The following is a 21,604-nucleotide window of genomic DNA, read 5'->3' as shown; positions in this document are numbered from 1 at the left end:
TCGACCCCTGTTTCATGACTGATAATGTTAACAGTCAAAAGTAGGTGACACCCTCCTCACAACTATATTGGCAGAATCTGGAACCCCCAACCCACGTGTATTACTGCAGCTGTCCCACACGACACATGTAAATAACACATGAAGGGGAAACCTCAAGCACACTTGGATCACCACCTGCTCAGCACTTGGTGAAGTCTACCCCCCAACTAACACTCCATACCCCTATACCAACTAGTGACACTGACACCTCCTGTCCTGCCTCGCATACAAATCCCAGCATCCTGCAATCCTGCACTACTGCTCCCCCACCAATCAGTCCAACGGCCTACTATACAGTTAAAATGCCCCACCTCCACCTACCTACACTTTCACTATTCACATCTACTCTACAACACAGGTATGGTGTAACTAAACCTAACCCGAATACCTGAGTGTAACCTATCCAGAACTGCTAGACTGGAATCCCACTTCACCTTACACTGACCTTCGTCAACAGTTATACCTGATATGTACACCTGACTTAAGCATGTATAATACCGACATAAACCAAAAAATGAGATGGAAGTGAACGTGTAACAGAAGTGAAACCAAAATCCAAGGTTCGCTGATGAGTACCAAAAAAGGGCCCGAGTCCAAAGTAAAATAAAGAAGTTTGATGCCACAAACCAAGCTGGAAAAACTGATAACGCATAATACAAAACACCAAAGCACATGAATGCTATCAAATAATAGTATGTTTTCGTACACCTTCATCAGATGCAAATACCCCATACTAGTCTAACTGAGTTTTTATATGTGTGGCTATAAATCACAGACCAATCCCTGCTTAGAACTATTGGTTGATTGAAACCAATCAAATTCATTATTTAAAAAGAAACTCAGTAATATTCTTTATACATCAGGGTTAAAATCACCTTAATAAATAACTAAATAAAAATGTTTGTATTTAAAATACATATGCTGTGTAGTATCTCCTATCAAAACATTTAAAACAATAAATAATGAATATGTAAATGTATAAATAAATAAATGAATAAATACTGTTAACTGTTAAATCCATGAATACATATAAAAGGTGTAAAACTACCATCTAGTGGCTTTGTGAAAAATTACAATTTGGCAGCTCTTAACTTAAGAACTGGAAGAAGAGAGAGCATGTCATTCAGACCAGGACTTTTTGTAGCTTCTAAAATGATCGGCTAGTATAACTCACGATATTCCAACTTAGCCTCCCACATGTCCCCTCTAATCTCTTTGGGCACAACTTCCAATACAAAAAATGAAAAAGATGCCTGCTCACATACCACCTTGTGATGGAATAAAGCATTATTCATATTTTCTTTCCGAATTTCATGAAAGTGTTCATAAATTCTCAGTTTTAATTTTCTTTCTGTCTTCCCTACATAAAATGAGTTACAAAACTGACAAGTAGCCAAGTAAACCACACCACTTGTATTACAATTGGAAAAACAGGTGTTCTTAATTTTCCTATTCCCACTTTCTATTTCTATGGAGGATTCATTGTATATATGTGGACAGTGGGAACAAGCTCCACATTTGAAGGCCCCCATTATTCCTTGTCTACCTTGTTGGTTCTGGCTCCCCCCAAACTCAAATAAGTTCTTAATATTTCTGTCTTTTCTGTATGTGAATTTTAAAGGCTGTTGAAATAAAATATCCAGGTCTGAAAATTCTTTAAATCTATCCCATTCCTTATTAATAATCTGCTTGATGACCCCAGAATCTCCAGTAAAATCCATAATATAAGTATCATAAGGGTTGTTATGGTGCTTTGAGTTTCTGAAACTATAAGTTGGTCTTTGCCCAATATAGGGACAAATCTCTCCTTTATACCTTCCATGACTTCTGAGGAGACATCATAAATAAAACTTTCAGGGTAACTCCTTTCCCTGAACATATCACATACAAAACCACATTCGGTTATAAAGTCTTTATCCTGAGAAGTCATCCGACTAATCCTAACCATCTGGCCTTTTAACAGGTTCTTTTTTTGAAAAAACGGATGACCACTACCGACTACTGACTAATACCGACATGTTAATGAAGTAGCGTGGGGGTATGCGGCAGCAAGTGGAATCACACCTGTTTGGGTGGCGGTAAGCAATGCCCACACTTGTTAAGCAATGTGGAAGCCAACCCAGTGTAAGACACCATAACGGGAGGTCAGCAAGTCTGAGACTCGTGCACACCAGCGCATACCCACCTACACTTCCCCCACAGTGGCTTAGGCACTCTGTAGGCAACAGCACTCATTGTGCCCAGTAACAAAATGATCAGCACTCCCAGGTTCCCCCACACTATGCAAACTATAGTCCAACTGAGTAACCACAAAGGCATGGCAGATATACAATCAGCTGCTATTATCACAAACATATCATCCAGCACAGTCAGCCAACAGTATAGTAAATGTATGTAAGTATGTAGAGTAATACCAGCAAACATGTGCACATTGCTCAATCACAGTATTCCAAGCAGTCTATGAGTATGAATGAACAGTGCCTGTCCACACATACTGTGAGAACACTAGTCTTGCATAATACTGAAGAGAGGAATGAAAAATGGGGCACACCGCGGGGACGTGCTTCATCCGCGCAAATGGGAGATGAGACTGCTCCAGTCTGTGAGCAAACCACTGCATCTCAAACCCCTGGCAGGATGCTACCAGTGGGAGAAACAGTGTAGACCAGCAAAGTCTACTCGTGACACAACAACAGGTCCGTCCATGGTGGGATGAACCAGACTTTGTGGGTCACAAAGATGTGTCCACCAGTATTGGAGGAGGATCAAGTCTAGAATGTACGTGGACTAAATGGATGAAGAGCCTGCAGAAGGTTGCATCGAGAGAGTATAATGGAGGAGTACTGAGACGTGCAGAGAGGGAAATGTGTGTTGGTGTGTTATGGCAGGACTAGAAACTGGAGAATGGATGGCTGCTGTGTACGTGGAGCTCGGGGGCCGGGGAAAGGGAGCATGGTTATGACATTAAGGTAGACATATGCAAATGAAGCAGAACAGCAATAGTGCAGTGGGCAGAGCATCCGCCTAACGAGCAGGCATTCCCGGTTCAAGTCCCACTGCAGCACATTCTGTTTTCCATGGGAAATTTGTATATCAACATTGTTTTGCTGTATAACCTACTAAATAACATTTATATTTGAACAGGAGTACTGCATTAAATGCACATGTGAAGTGTCAGTGTCACAATGACTAAGGCACTAGTAAGCAGGTGTATGCGCAAATAAACAGTAGTAAGCATAGATAAGCAGTTGTAAGCATGTGTACGTGTGTTTGCACTGGGGTAAGCATTGCCTACATAAATTAAACAAAGTAGAAGCTGAGTGTAAGAAAATGCACCTGGAGGTTAGCATTGCTTAGCTCTGCGCAAACTTGCGCACACCCATGTTCAATGGCTCAAATGCCCCTTAATCATTCTGCATCCAACAGCCGGTGCTCTGCCAGCAACAAAATATACATCCTCTGCAAAGTCCGAACCCAGAGCCCTGCACATCATACACTAAGTGATTTACCAGTAAACCATGGCAGATGTACATAACCCTCTTATTTTCATAAACATATCATCCAGCACAATCAGTCACCAGCACAGGAAATGTAGTAATATCATACCACACAACCTCTTAATGTAAGAATTCCAGACAAAGTGTGCCATAATGTGGGTACAAATAGGGATATCTGTTAAATACTGTTCTAATACACTTAAAACATTGCTAGTTACACAGTTATATGTAGTAGAACACATATTTTGAAGGAGATGAAACGTCTGTAACACGAACATGTTGGCACGAGTTACTAACCTCAATCCTAAGGTCTTCCATGTCAATTGCGAAGAGAATGAGGTACAGGCCACACATATAAGACGAACATGCATGGACAGATATATATCTGTAAATGTAGACAAACAGCTATAGGTATATATATATGTGCATGTGTAAGTACATAGATAAATATGTTCAGAGTATATAGCCATATAGATATATATATATATATAGCCATATATATATATATATATATATATATATATATATATATATATATATATATATATATATATATATAGACATATATATATATATATATATATATATATATATATATATATATATATATATATATATATATATAGCCATATATATATATATATATCCATATACATATATATATATATATATATATATATATCCATATATATATATATATATATATAGACACATATATACATATACATATCTAGAGCTATATCAATGTCCATATCTATCTCTCTATATATGCGGGTTTCACATATATAATTATGCAGATACAAACACACACACACACACATATATATATATATATATATATATATATATATATATATATATATATATATGTATATACAGATAGACATGTGTATAGCATTTCCACATGGGAACAAACACCTGAACCACTCCGTACAACATAACAGACCGTAAGCACAGTTAATGGGGGTGGGGCCACAAATCAGTGACACCTGGTAATTACTGCTATGTAACCACCCCCAGACCTAACGGATATGCTGTGCATTCCAATATCCAGCACATGCAGTACTTGACATCAGGGCCCTCCACAACACAGCTATAATGCTCCAACAGTAATCCAAGTCAACTGTATATGTCAGGGCAATATCTGTAACATATCGTGCAGAAAAGTCATTCTGCCATAGGGAATGTACAATGTGGAAGGGGTACACATTACAATGGTACAGATAAGCACACACATCTATACATTGACAGTCATGTTCAGATATATATATATATATATATATATATATATATATATATATATATATATATATATATACACACACACACATAGATAAGATATATGAGATATATAGGTACATACACATATACACAGACAAAAGGTATAAGTAGTCATACATATGTAGAAGTAGTGAGGGAGTACAGGGTACAAAGTATATCCCTCAGCTACAAGCCCTGTAACTGGTACCTGTGACATGTGCAGTGTGGCACCCATTCCCACAAAGGGAATACTTACATTACACATATACCCACTCACAATTCAAAGGACATGACACAACACACAGGTATGTATACACAGACAACCTTTCATTTTGTACTATACAATAATGTATTCCATTACTTACAGCACATAGAATTTGAATTATTTAACCAGTGATGGTTGCAAGTCCCAGACAAAACAGTAGATGCAGACAGTGCAGATATATAACATCCTATGGTGTCCAGGCCAAGCCCTTCAATTCATAGAACAGTAGACAAAGGATTTGCCTTCAAGATATGTAACAGTCAACAATATCAGATGTAGTTCAGCAGCCTACAATTACACCCTGTAGTCAAGCCATAGGGGGATATTCATTACTTGTGGTAATGTCAATGTATCTGTCACATGTATGGACCCTGACCAACACATGTTGTGGGAGTCCACGATATGACTGGGATGATAGCAGGAATGCAAGCAGTACATCATGATAGGCCATTACCTAACAACCCGTACCCATATCAAAGCAGGACATAGCCTGCCATATATGTAAAGGACAAAGGCAGGAACACAGGACCATAATCGCAATATTGCTGTTACACACCCTGGAAATTGCTGGTGTTACAGGGTTTGTTGCAACATACCCTTATGCAGGAATAAGATATCAGGAACACAAACAGATATAGCCATGTACTGATAGCTCGCAACATACACACTGCCAGTGTAATATCTGACACAGGACCTGTGTGGTGGACAGACAAAACATGATAGGCATACCTCTGTCTAGCAAGAGGATAGGCCCACAGTAGTGAGCTATGCAGACAGACTGCATTCCAAGGTAAACTAGTATGCACATACACACACCCTGTAACACCAGTACTATACAAAGCATAACACAACTCTACTCACAGTCTGTCTGCAGTTCCTGATCCTCCTACATATATGTGGGCACCCTGAGTGTGCAGGTTCTCCTGTAAGAGGTATTGCTACCTGCTGTCTGTAACACTGATGCCCACACACGGGAAATGTAAAGGGAGCACACCCACATGATGTAAGGATTCATAGTGGATGTGTGCCATGACAGTGGTAATTGGAAGTACTACACATGGCTATCTGGATAAGTATATGTACATATATTTCTACCATATGTCCTGGACAGGGAGTGTAACCCTACCCCAGCCCCTATAGTCCCACAGTCATAGTGCAAGGAGATGTCAGGTATGTATAGCAGGTATATTAGTAGACTGTTGCTACTGTCATTGGGATTGTCTTCACAGACATGGTGTGTGTAGAAGGTCACATCTGCTTATAACATGTGTGCCATTGGCTACTGACAGACATCCTAAGGACATCAGTGTAAAGTACCGCTGCTAGCATGTAATGCCCCTGTGGACTGCAGCAGAGATATTGGCCAATATATGTGGAAATTCTGACACACCCTGTACAGTCCAAAGGTATACACATAAGCCCTTAGTGCACAACATGTGTACCATGCCTGGTAATATGGATGTAGACAGCCATTGTAGATGGGTATAATACATAATGACTGGTATACATTTGCCACCATAGGTTATGCATTCACACACTCCTGTCTGGCCTGACACATAATGACTGCTGGTACAGGGATGCCATGGCCACATACTACCCACTAGATATTGACATACATCTGTACAGCATCCCACTGCTCTGTCTGACATACATGACTTTTAAGGGAAGCCTGGCAGCAATATATCTGGTAAGTATCTGCACATAACATATCACTGGGTAAGTACACTAAGCTGCTAGGCATGTAACAATTTACTGTGCAGGCTACAGGCAGACTGGCTCAACACTGGCCTACATCTCCTATGGGGCAATGCACATGTACCTGCATATATAGCAGGCTCAACAGGCATGTCACAGCACAAGGTAGGATACACCTGTGTGAAAGTGCATAACCACAACCAATGTGAACACAGCCACATCCTCATATGGTAAACTAGCATAATATGACAGTATATGAACTATCTGTTCTATACCATCCTCATATGTGCCACTCACAGAATGACCCAACATATACTGGGCTGCTACACAGTTTGGTCTAATGGCTGTCTGTGGTATGGGACATGTGTGTGTATGGCCCTACAAACATATATGCCACTATGGCACCATACATTGGGGCACATGTAACATCAGATAGGAAGGGAACTAGAACAATGAAATCTACCACAGTCTGTACACAGGCTAAAGTACATATTAACAATACACACACTGCCGACATTCACCATAAGTACACAGACCTCAGTACTGTACAAACATCCACAGAATGTCCAGGTTTTGTCATGAAATATAACCCCTACTGTACATAACATGTGTTGCAGTCTGAGATATCACTGGCTTGTTATCAGATATGATGACACTAATTATGGTGTACGGCACATATGCACCACTTCGTGCACGACATGTGTATTAAGGTTGACAGAGGTGTGGCTGAAAGCACATACACATGGCCAATAGTGACATGTTGCTGTGGTAACCTCATACATTTACTGTTGTAATGGAGTTTGTTGCAACATATGTCCTATGAGGGATTTGAAGTCAGTAACTGTCACCACCTTCACCATCTACAGAATGAAATCCTCCCACTACCTTCTGCAGTCCACAGATAGATGCTCCATGGGTAACACGCGGAACCAAAGCCACAGCACTTCCCAGTCTGCAGATGACCCTGCAGATGGGGATTCCTCATAAACATGGAACTGCCATGGCAGGTATTGCGACATGTACAACAGCCATATCCACACAAATACTGTTAAACCAAAATTACTCCAAATGCAGTATAGCAGCACTTACAGTCTGTAGTCAGGTCAGGCACACCCCCTCCTGTTTGTTGCTGTCTTTCTACAGTGTATCTTGCTAGAGGTAAATCCCCAATCCATCTGAGATGCTGTTTGCCAAACAACAGATCTAGTTCCTGCTCACAGTGAATGAAACGGCCCAACATCACCATGATGTTCCTAGATATTGGAGCGTGTTTCCATGCAATTGGCTATGGGAATGTTACCACAGCTTTTCCACTTGCAATCAGCTAGGGGAGGGCTGCAATTTGTGCAGAGGCCATCAGCTGATCATGGGCATCACTTAAAATACACATGCTGCTGCCTAAACAAAGCAGGTGTGGGTCTCCACATCCACCAGAGAGGGAGCAGGAGAGGCAGACAGAGGCAAATACATATCAGGGAGGGGTGGGAGAGTAAAACCAAAGCATGTTTTTGTCGCACACCTACCAGCACAGGCTATCAAACCCCCAACAACTATGTAGTGCTATCACAGTTTGATGCAGTTATTGGATGCACCACATGGGTTACCTGTTGTGGAGCACTCAGAAAATATATGTGATGGTGAGTGACATCTGCAACAGGGATATGGTACATATACGGTAGGTGACATACACTTGCCTGTCCCCATGAACAGATGCCAGCATCAACACAGCCACACTCTCACAAGGATGCACACACATTGACACACTTGGCAGGGCCAGGAGTACAACTAATCAGTAGTGGGATTGCCACAACACATCACTGTGCAGGTATCACATGCACCACACGGGTCATATGGAGGTTGTATGGGCAAAGATTATGAGGAGGTGTCAGACATCAGACAGCATGCTTCAGTATGGCCATGGGGGTTGTAGTGAGTGTGGATGTGGACATACGCACCATACAACACACACACAAACACTCAGGGTGCCAGTACTGACATGCATGGGTGCATATCTGCACGTGTGTGTGATGTTCAACTGTGCCATCAGGCCATACAAGGGTAGGCGATGCGTATACCTTGGCATCAGGCCACTTGACAATGGATTGCATTATGGCTCAGGGCTGTAGTTTCTGCATTTGCCCACACAGGTGGGTATTGTATCTCCCACACAGTCACCTGGGTGACTGTTGTGTGTGGCCAATGCTGTGCATCACTTGCCTTGTATGTGTTCCTTAGTCCATGACATGGATGGTGTCTAGGATGTGCACACCTCCCACATGCATGTACAGTGACATGTGGAACTGTACCTGAGGTGTATGGCCCCTGGTGTGAACACAGATTATCATCAGATGTGCCAGTCTTGCCCACCTGTGGCAGGAACTAGTAATGGGCAGCAGGTTTACCCTGCACCTACATTGATAGCATGCTAACAGCATTCCTTGATGTCAGTGGCATCTGTCCATACAAGGCATGTTGTCAGGCATGGTATGTCCATTGTGGGTCACATGTGAAGGCACCACACATGCTGCAGGTGTCCATTGGGGAACATGCACTGTCTGCATGTACGTGCATATTGGACAGATGGACAGGAGGACATGCCCTCTGTAGCCCACTACTATCACTCCATAGTTGCTATCAGTGGCCCATATGCAGTGTACTACCCACTTATTGGCTGTTGCCTAGGCATGTGTGTGTGTGCATGAGACATAGGTTGAGAGTGTGCTCTGGGTAATACTGGGGGTTGCTAACTGTGATTGCCTGGCCTTGATGTCACATGTAAAGATATGGCTTTGCACCTCAGCCTCTCAGCTATTTTACATCTGTTATCCCTGTATGGTTGACATTGCAATATATAGTTGGGCCACCATATAAGAAATACGCAAAACCCGCTCTTCATTGGCCACAGGTGTCACACACTCACAACCACCTCTACACAGGATATGAGTTACACACACACACACACACACATACATACACACAGTGTCATGTCTGGGAATAGAACCCCTACCTAACTAGTTTATTATACTACAGCACTATGCAGTTATAGTACATGCCATGGACATTACTAGAGTACTCCTTCCTCAAAGGTGTATTTCACAATGAATGACATCAGCAGGATTACCAATGTAGGGCATTTGAAATGTACTGCGAGTGACTAGCCTAAAATGCATTGCTCCCTACACAGACAGTGAGACACAGACAAAACATCCACAACTGACAAGTGTGGGTATAGAACCCCTGACCGAGGTCTATCTCACCCTACAGCATGGATCTGTTATGGGACATACCACGGGGATTACTAGAGAACATTTTCCCCAAAGGTGTATTTCACAATGAATGATATCAGCAGGATTGCCAAAGTAGGACATTTGAAATGTACTGTGAGTGACTAACCTATAATGCATTGCTTTGCACACAGACATTGAAACACACACAAAACATCCAGAACTGCCATTGGTGGGGATGGAACCCTACCACAGTTCTAAATCACACTCCAGCAGTACACAGTTACCAAATGTGCTACAGACATTACTTGACTACAACCGTCCCAGAGGTGTATTTCTAGGCGGGTGACATCAGCAACCTTGCCAAAGTGGAGTATATGAATTGCAATTTATTTATTTTATTTATTTTTATTTATTTTACATTTGTTAACCGGGGGTATCTGACTGAGCTGAAAATGCCCCTTTTCAGCAGAGGCCCGGGGAGAAAAGCTCTACGAAGAAAAATTACAGACACATTTAGTTATTTAGACATGATCAGTATACACACAAATTACAGGAGACATGTTTTTACAGTGGTATGCGGCATATAAACAGTTACAGTGGGGAGAAGAAACAAAAAAATATTAATTTTAAAAATAAAGGTAATTAATAGATTTGTGGTGTACAGCTGAAAGTTGGAACATAGGTAGAATACATACATAGTACACAGGTACAGTACATACATTGTAGATTAGCCAGTGTTTCTGAGTAAGATTGAAAACTATTATCAAGTGCTCTAGATTTTGTATGTATGTGTTATCCACTTTCACTAGCCTGGGGAGCAATCATGGCACTGCCAACTTTCCTTGAGATGTTGCCTGATGAGGTCTTTAAAGGAGGCTTTGGATGATGTGTTTTGAATGCTTGTAGGGACAGAGTTCCATAGTAATGAGTGTGAGCACCCCAAAAAGCACTGTCCTCTACACAGTCAGACAGATACTCACACACAGTTGCTATGTCTGGGGTTAGAACACCTACCTAACTACTTTATCACACTATAGCGATATGCAGTTACAGGATGCACTACAGAGATTACTGGGCAACAACATTCCCAGAGGTGTATTTCTAGGTGGGTGACATCAACAGCCTTGACAAAGTTGGGTATATGAATTGTAAGGAGTGTGAGTACCTTAAAAAGCATTGTTTTTTATTCAGTCAGAGACAGACAGACATGCACACACTGACTCACACACAGTTGCCAAGTCTGGGGTTACAACACCTACCTAACTACTTTATCACACTACAGCAGTATGCAGTTACAGGATGCGCTACGGAAATTATTGGGCAACAACTTTCCCAGAGGTATATTTCTAGGTGGATGACATCAGCAGCCTTGACAAAGTAGGGTATATGAATTGTAAGGAGTGTGAGTACCCTAAAAAGCATTGCTCCCTACACAGTCAGACATGCACACAAACACACACACACACACAGTTGCCAAGTCTTTGATTAGAACACCTACCTGACTAGTTTATCACACTACAGCAGTATGCAGTTACAGGATGCGCTACGGAAATTATTGGGCAACAACTTTCCCAGAGGTATATTTCTAGGTGGGTGACATCAGCAGCCTTGACAAAGTAGGGTATATGAGTTGTAAGGATTGTGAGTACCCTAAAAAGCATTGCTCCCTACACAGTCAGACATGCACACAAAGACACACACACACACACACACACACACAGTTGCCAAGTCTTTGGTTAGAACACCTACCTGACTAGTTTATCACACTACAGCAGTATGCAGTTACAGGATGAGCTACGGAAATTATTGGGCAACAACTTTCCCATAGGTATACTTCTAGGTGGGTGACATCAGCAGCCTTGACAAAGTTGGGTATATGAATTGTAAGGAGTGTGAGTACCCTAAAAAGCATTGCTCCCTACACAGTCAGACACGCACACAAACACACACACACACACTTGCCAAGTCTGGGGTTAGAACACCTACCTAACTAGTTTATTACACTACAGCAGTATGCAGTTATGGGACACGCCACAGAGATTATTGGGCTGCAGTTCTCCCAAAGGTGTATTTCACATTGGATGACCTCAGCAGGCTTGTCATAGTTGGGCTATGGGGAGGGCGGTGTGTGCATGGGCCATAACCCATTCATCTAGGGTTTGACACCCCACATGCAGGCACACACGGCGTCATATGTCACAGGTACGTGTATGCAGCTACTAGATGACTAGTTCCTTGTACAGTCATGTTACATAGCTGGCACATGCACCACATAGTCTGTAATGCTGGCAGATACTGGTGGCTATTATCTGCAGTGGGTGACATCTGTACCTCATGTGTTTGGGGCCCTTTGGCTGTGTGCTGGGTGGGACAGGCCTGGATGGCTCCTTGTCACGGTCACCCCCTTCCACACATTTGTATCCATCTACCTTTGGCTTATTATAGTGTGTTGTCCTTACATATATGTCTGTATTCCTATCCACTGTGTGTGCAATGCAGGAGTGGTGCATACTGACATGTGTCTGCACTAAGAACTGTGACTGCCAGATATGTCTGGTCCACTGGTGTTTGCAGACATGGCCTTCATGTGTTTAAGTGTGTGAGCATTCCCAGTATGACCTTTCAGTATGTTGTTGACTGACATTGCCTTCATTTCTCTGTGTGTGAGCATGCCCAGTATGCCCTTCTGTAAAGAATGTGTGGATCAATACCAGGTAGTTTGTACTCCAGTACAGACCTTTGTGTTGTACACCTACAGGTAGCAAGGTGTTTATGCTGGGTATTCGTCGATCATTTGGCAATATGGGGACAAACTGTGCAGGGGATAGTGTGTACTGTACGTGATTGTGTCTGTGCTGCTTCAGCTGCATGGTATTGCTGTTAGCAGAGATATTCAGAGATGTGTACTGTTATACACAGTGATGTTGTCTGTCTTCATGCACTGTCAGGTAGGCATTCTTGCTAACAGTGCTGTCTTGGGGGACAAGGGTGACTGCAGCTGTGTCTGGTATTGTGGGCAGACACCTATGTATTCATGGTATGTTATGCCATTCTGGAGGGGGAGCTGCAGACACTTGCTGCTGGGTCTGTGTATCCGGTTCAGTACCTTTGTAGAGTGCTGGTGGGGGATAACATACTTATACACCCATTGACAAGACAGTATGGTCTTATCTTACTGTGGCAATGCCTCACAGCTGTACAGATTCACAGGGGTTGCCCAGAGGCAGGGGCCATGGGTCAGGACATTAACCCTATTGTGGTGCACAGGCAGATGTGTAGGCACCCATTCATGTATTTGCAGCCAGAGATAGTGTGGGCACACAGCTTGGTGTCAGACCCTGCACATTCCAGGATGGCCATGCTCCCACCCCCCCTCTGTTATTGTAACCTCTTCCATACATTATGCAGACATTCACTGATACTTCCTCTAAGGGTATCACACTATCACAGGTGTGTGTTAGTGGTGGTCTACATTTCATGCAGTGGGATATGGTGGACATGTTGCTGTTGTCTGTCCACATGGCCTTGCATATGGCTTATGTGGAGTTTGTTATGTTGTTTTGTGGGTGTCCATGACTTAACATTCATTGGCAGTACGTGTGAGACACAGGCCTTTGGCAGAGGCCTTTGGGGCATTAGGTTGCTGCAGGCTACTTGTGGCAGGCCGTTGCATTCTGACAGACCTACAGGCACAGACCACCATACAGTATATTCCCCTGGGGTGACAGGGTAGGTGTGATGGGTGTTCATGCACATTCCTTCTATCAGTCTTGATCAGGTGGTGTGGATACTGGCAGGGTGCTATGTACAGCTAGGGACACACCTACATGGGACACCTGCACTGCATGCTGCATTCTTCCACTATTGCCATGTACAGGAGGGGTCATACTGTACCCATTCCCCACAGCAGGGATATGGTCAGAGAGGTACCTGTGGGTGGTGTTTGCATGAGCTGGGTGCATGTGTGCTATGGATATTACTTGCATCTGACACACAGATATGCATGGACCATTCCAGGTATGCTGGCATGTGCAGGCACACCAGCTGTTTCCCAATACATCAGTCCTGCCTGCTTTGTGATCTGCAGTTATTTGAGCGGGCATCACCGGTATCCCCTACTATGGGACCAGTTGCTGTGATGCTTACCTGTATGTACAATTCCAAGGGTGTCTCCATTTCACAGTGATACAATGTATACTGTATGTCTGGGGTACTTCCCCCTGTGTACTGCTTGTATATCTAGCCCAACAGCCATACCATGTCAGTCTTTCAGATGGTGACACATATTACCACCATACATTTACATTGGCTTACTGCTGGCAGGTGGTATACTGGTGGGGATTGTCCTTGGCACTGCAGGTGTGAGGGCTTCTCCCTGTCATCAGCAGTACTGGGCTATGGGCACCAGGTCTTGCCTCAACATGCGTACATACTGACCACTCTCACACAATATGAAACACACACAATCCTAACACACCCAGACCTGCATATTGTGCACATGCTACAACCTATCCTGCTACATTGGCCACCTCTGGGCATCTCTGTTCCACTTGATTATACCTACTCATGCATGTTACTACATTTCTACACTGGATTGGGGGAGCAAACTGTTACAACATTTCTACGCTGAAATGGGGGTGGGCACACCTGACTGTTTCTACATGTCTAAATGGGAGTGGGGGGCACACCTGACTGTCATTACATTGCTACGTAGGATGGGGGGCACAAGTGACACATGTACACATTTGCTATGCCTGTACTGGTCATGTAGTCCATTTCATTCTGCATTGCTACCTATCATGCTGTCTAGAGGCACACCTGTGTACTACAGATCATGGCTTTGGTTGCCCTACATGTTATTGTCTGATGTCCTACCCTTCAGAACTGGCATCCTACTGCCTGCTCTGCTGTGGTCTGTCTGTGTAGGCCTGGGGGTGGGGTTAACCCTAGCCATCATTTTGGGGGCATGGCACAGGCCCTGTTTGGGTTTGTGTCCACCTGTCCTGCTGGCTGCAACTGTTGTTGGGTATGTGAACTGTCTTGACTGGCCTATGTGGGTTATATGGTCACACATTTTGCACAGCACATTTCTTGCAGTGATTTTATTTCACCCTGTGTAGTACTGGCTGCTATGGTACTCCAGTATGTGCTACACATGTCAGGGTGCCACTATGGGGGTCTACTGTCTGCTGTCATAACATTCAGCCACCCAATTCTCTTGCAAGCTCACATCCATACCATAGCTACAGGTGACAACACATTCTACACCATTTGGCAACTAGTAGGTTAATTGACTTACCTTGTGGGTGTGCCAGACTTGCAGATGGTTTTGGAGGGCTGTCTATGTCAGATGCACATAGTACACTCCCTATACATGGTTGAGCACAGGTGGTGTAATGTTTGGCATCCCTTTTACTATATGTGCGAGTCAGAGAGAGGTGTCATTCCCTGGGACCTTACTGTGTCAGTGCATGTGCTATGCATTGCCTCTATGCCAAGGCCAGGGCATACTGGGCACACCTCCTTCTGCCTACTAGGGCAGGCTCAGGTTCTTCCTCCTCTGGGTCACTCTGTGCCTGTGCAGGCATTGGCATTGGTGGGGGGCTGTGTAGCCATGCCCCATGCTGTTCCTGCTGCAACTGTTTCCGCAGGATCATATTGTGTAGCATTGCACATACCATAACTATTTGGGTACATGTAGCTGGTGACTACTGCAAGGCTCAACCGGATGTTTCCAGACACCAGAACCATGACCTCAGCATCCCAAACACATGCTCTATTATATGTCTGGTCAGTGAGTGTGCCTCATTATGGCGTTCTTGTTCAGGTGTGTGTGCATTTTTGATGGGTGTCATCAGCCATGGCTCCAGTGTGTACCCAGCATCCCCCACTAGGTGACCATAGGGGATGTCCCCATTGGCAAATCTCTGGTACAGCTGTGGCAGATGCCATATGTAGGAATCGTCATAGCTTCCAGGGCAGCCAGCACAGACATTCATTATAATGCCCTGGGCATCACATACGACCTGTCAGTTGGAGGGGATGCCCCTGCAGTTGATGTAGACCGTACCCTGCTCACTGGGTGGTGCTTTGATGCATATGTGCATGCAGTCTACAGCACCGACTACCCCAGGGTATTCTGCTATTTGGTGGAAGAGACGCATATTGCTGATCAACACCTCAGGGGTGTTGAGGAAATATACGTGCTCACTGGCATGTGCTGACATGGCATCCAGGAACTGGTGGAATACTCTGGATGCTGATGCCTGTGAGATCCCTATGTTATCCCCAGTTGTTTGGGAGGTACCTGTGGCTAGTATACCTAGGCCTACACATACTTTGGTATCCATTGGGGTGGGTTCCCTTCATTTGGTTTGGTGTGTCAGGTGTGGCCGGCACAGCTATATTACTTGCTGTAGGAGGTCTCTGTACACCCTATATGCTCCAGTATCTCCAGCTCATGTAGCCCCTGGTAGGTTACCCTGGGTCTGTACACTCTTCTCCGTATCCTCACTGTGGGTTGTTCGGCAGCATGCACATCCTCACCACCCTCAGCCTCTTGCACATGTTGTTCTATGTTGCCTGCAGCAGCCCTTCTCATTTTGTATGTTTGTTTGTTAAAAGTTCCTCGCTTGTATACACCGGTGGTGTAGAGTGTGGGAAAAACCAGTGGGGAAGGTGTTTGCTTAGTTTATAGTAGTGTTCTGGGCTGGGCTGGGCTGCTGCCTGTGTAATTGGCTGCTTCTGATTCATTTCATCTGCCAGATATGCTAGTTCTCCTTGAGTACCTTCCTACTACTGATTTCCCTTCCCATTGCCCTTCTGTTTGGGCCAGGAGCCACGCCACCCAAACAGAGTATTCTGATGTGCACACTGCTGCTGTTTCCTGGTTTAACTTCTTTTCTCTTCCTGTACATCCTGGTGCATTTTGCGCACACCTGCTTACACTTTGTAAAGAGAGCTGGGCAGGTTTAGACACACCCCCTAGGTTGGCTGTGCTAAGCTGGGAGCATTCCTGAGCCACTGAGCTCCAATCCGCATACAGTATGTCTGACACACCCACCCATGATGTCACCTACCTCCTAGTCTTGCACTCAGCTATTCATACTCTTACACTGTTGGGACCTGCCTCATATGCTGGGGAAAACTGGGATTCACTATCCTTCCCTCATTTGCATAAGATCGCCTGCTAATGCATGGTTACATGTGTCACACTGTGCATCCTCCCTTAGCAAACACTATTCATTGGCCAGGTTGTCTTTTGCCTGCCATTGATTTGCATGGTGGAATACTGATTTTAGACTGCTTTTTTTTAGGTTTATTTTCTTATTTCCCCACCAATCCCATTTGCGTGTCGCTGCCCTATGCTTCAACAGCCGTGATCGGCAGACATAATAAAAATTGCATGTTGTACATTTTGCATTGTTTGCAATGCCTGTGGCCTTCTACTTGGCCATTGGCATGCTTCCTCAATGTTATGCAGTCTTTATTTTGGGCTGCCATGTCCCCGTTTTAGATTTTGCAGTACCGTATTCTGTTACTAACCAAGTACATTTCTGCATATTACACTAGTCCTGCATGCCCTGATTCCTGCTTCCTGGAGGGCAGATTTACCTCATTTGCATGGTTTTCACCTGCAAATGGGGTGATTTGCATACAGAGGCTGGGGACGTGCAGCACTAGTGCTACAGCACTCGCGCACGTCAGACGTGCACGTACATGGATCGCTCGGCAGTCATGTTGGCAAAATGCCATCTTACACTAATCACGCACGCCGTGCAAGGTTTTGAGAATCTGTGGGAATGTCTTTGAGTTCATGCTGGCTTTTAAAGCTATAGTAACACACATTGACTGATGTGTCATTTATACATTTTATTTATACTCTGTAAATATTGGGAACAGATTCCATAAACTTTGTGGAAGTCATTTGCGGAAAATGTACCATGCCAAAGGAAGACTTCAGCACACCTGCTGTGGATGCGATATCAGAAGACATGCTGAAGGCAGCCCAAGAACTTAAATATTCAGAGTAGGATAATTAGAGATCTTGCATATGCCACTATCTTTTCAAAACACATTGGGCCAGATTTACGATGGCTTGCACGGAGTCTAAGAGTAGTGTAAGACTCCATGCAGCCATCATGTCTGACGAGCGATCCATGAACAGCGTGCAGGGGCATGTAAGAGAGCTCCTAAAATGGCTCTTAAACGGACAGGGCTTGGATATGCAAATTATCTCACTTGCAGCCGAAAGGCATGCAAATGAGGTAATTTTACGATCCAGGAAGTACAAACCTGTCGGTGTAAGAGACGTGTTATCTGCAGAAATGTACTCAGTTGACAACTGAGAACCGTTCTGCAAATACGACAATGGAGCCTTGTCAGCTCCAAATAAAGGTTGCATATGTTTCTGGAAGCATGCCAATGGCCAAATATGTGGCCACTGGCAACGTACCTCCATGCAAAATTAAAATAAAAATGTTTAAACATAGCACAGCGCCGCGCAAACGGGCTGCGCTAAAAAAAAAAAAAATCAACAGAAAAATATTTAAAACCCATAAACGTGGGTTTTATGCAAACCATCAATATACAATGTAAGGGAATAGCAGGCTGAAAACAACATGGCCACCGAGTAGAGTTGCTAAGGGGGGAAGCTCAGTGTAAGACATGTAACTAAGCATTAGTAGGCAATCCTATGTAAATGAGTGTTAGGATAGTGAATCACACTTTTACATAGCATATGAGCACATTCCCTGGAGTGTAAGAGTAGGATAAGGGGGAGTAACAGAGTAGGAGATAGGTGACATCACAGGGGGGTATGTATGAAAGAAATGAAGCTCGTTGGAGCAGAGTGGGATGTGAAAGCTGTCAGTTAGACATCATGGAAAGAGGTGTGTCAACAGGTAGACATGGGAAAGCCAAGAAATGGAAGGTGTACACTGTGGATAACACCAAAGTTTCTTGACGAGCATGCATGTGCGCACTGGGAAGCCCGAGTAAGATGGAGTGCGCGCGTGTAAGTGTGACTGCGCACATTTACGTCGGAGTAAGCATGTAGAAGCCTGTTTAAACACTTGTAAGTGCATTTGCGCTAGTGTGCGCGTATTTTAACCCGAATAAGCAAGTTGTAGTCCATCTAAGCATGTGTGCGCGCGTGTTAGCTGCTGTGTGCGTGTGTGCCCCTGTATGCGCGTCGCTCCCCCCTGAGTAAGCAGACAGGAAAAAGGAAGCACAACAAATTGTAGGAAGCTACCAGGGAATGCTAGCAGAGCTAGCAGGTGAAAACAATCAGAATCAGGCAATTACACAGGCAGAACAGTAGCCCAGCCCAGCACTGAAAACTCTGCAAACAACAGTGCAGTATGTGTCTCTCAAGAGACACTGCAACACTGGAGTAAGCCACTAGAAGTGAAAACTAAAAAAGCTTCACTCAGACAAAAAATGCTAGGGGCTGCCATAGCTGTTATAAGGCGACATATGCAACATGCTGAGGGTGGTGACAATGCAAATGCTGCCGGACAACCCACAGTGAGGAGACGGAGAAGAGTGTACAGGCCCAGGGTCACCTACCAGGGGTTACATGAGCTGGAGATAGTGGAGCACTATAGAGTGGACAGAGACCTCCTGAAGCAAATTGTTGAGCTGTGCAGGCCACGCCTCACACACAGAACCAACAGAGGGGAACCCATCCCAGTGGAAACCAAGGTATGTGTTGGCCTAAGAATACTAGCAACAGGTACCTTCCAGAGACCAACTGGTGATATGATGGGGATATCACAGGCATCAGCATCCAGGGTACTGCACCAGTTCCTGGATGCCATGTCAGCACATGTCAGTGATCATGTATATTTCCCCGATTCCCATGAGGTATTGGCCAGCAATATGTGTCTCTTCCAGCAAATAGCGGAATACCCTGAGGTAGTGGGTGCAATAGACTGCATGCATATATGCATCAAAGCACCAACCGGTGAGCGGGATAGGGCCTACATTAACCGCAAGAGCTTCCCCTCCATCAACTACCAGGTTGTGTGTGATGCCCAGGGCATAATAATGAATGTGTGTGCTGGCTGCCCTGGAAGCTACCATGATTCCCATATATGGCATCTGATGCAGCTGTACCAGACATTTGCCAATGGGGACATCCCACATGGTCACCTACTGGGGGATGCTGGCTATGCACTGGAGCCGTGGCTGATGACACCCATCAGAAATGCGCACATACCTAAACAGGAACGCCGTAATGAGGCACACACAGAAACACATACTGTAATAGAGCTTGTGTTTGGGCTGCTCAAGTCACGGTTCCGGTGCTTGGACACATCTGGTGGAGCCTTGCAGTACTCACCAACTACATGTACCCAAATTGTCATGGTATGTGCTATGCTACATAATATGATTCTGCAAAAACAGCTGCAGCAGTACCAGCATAGGCCCATCCCAAACAGCCCCCCACCATTGCCAAGGCCATCACAGGCAGAGAGTGACTCAGAGGAGGAGCAACCTGAGCCTGCCCCAGTAGGCAGAAGGAGGCGTGCCCAGTATGCCTTGGCCTTGGCAAAGAGGCAACTCATAGCACATACACTGGCTCAGTAGGAACCCTGGAAATGATACCTCTCTCTGACTCACACATATAGTAAAAGGGCTGCCTAAGTTGACACAACCTGCTTTCAAACATGTACAGGGAGTGTAGTATGTGCATCCAACATAGGCAGCCCCGCAGCACTACCTGAGGCATGATTGCCATGTGTTAAGCAATGTAACACCATGTAGTATATGCAAACTTGATGACCCTGAGTAACATCCTACCTCACCAAGCATGATACCACAATATGAAGACAAGATGATCAATTACAACAATTGGCTTAAGTATTGTTGTTAGTCAAAGGGGATTCAATGCCTGTCAGCCTGGGATGACATGCTGAGCAAGACACAATGCTCCGCTAGGGATGGCTTGCACCTATCACCCCTGGCCTTTTGGATACTGGCAAAGGCTGTTGTCACCCCCATAGTGCCTTGAATAGGTAAGGCTCAAAACACAAACCCACCTCCATAGGTATCACAAGGGATACGAAACTAGAAGTAATGCTACCCAATGCCAGAAGTCTAAACTGCAAGATGCATGCAGTCCAAACTCTCCTCAGCATGGAGAATGTTGATATCTGTGCAGTAACAGAAACCTGGTTCAAGGCTCACAAGAGCACCCTAGCACTACTAGGTTACACCTCATACCATGCTGTACAGCCCCAAAACATGGAGCAAACTACAAAAGGAGGGTGAGTATCAATAATTGTCAAAGATACCCACACCCCCAGGTTGGTGCCACAGCAAGAAGCAGCACAGACTATCCACATGCAAGTAACAGTGGCTAAAACTGCCTCCCAGTTCGTAGCCTGCTACACACCACCCTCTTAAATCCAGGAACCCCACTTGGCCTACTTGAGAACACATGAAAATATGAAGGTCTCTCCAAACAACATTATATTGGGCGACTGCAACTACCCAAACATAGCCTGAGATTATTCTAGCTCCAACACCCTAGGCCAAAGGTTCCTAGAATTCATAAACCAAAATGCTATGGAACAACTTGTCACCACTCCCACAAGAGGGGTAAACGTACTGGA

Source organism: Protopterus annectens, chromosome 13.part0 (assembly GCF_019279795.1).
Source record: "Protopterus annectens isolate FY-2018-M chromosome 13.part0, PAN1.0, whole genome shotgun sequence".
NCBI classification, from domain to species: domain Eukaryota; kingdom Metazoa; phylum Chordata; order Ceratodontiformes; family Protopteridae; genus Protopterus; species Protopterus annectens.
The sequence above is the reverse complement of the archived record's forward strand: the minus strand, read 5'-3'. Positions refer to the sequence as shown.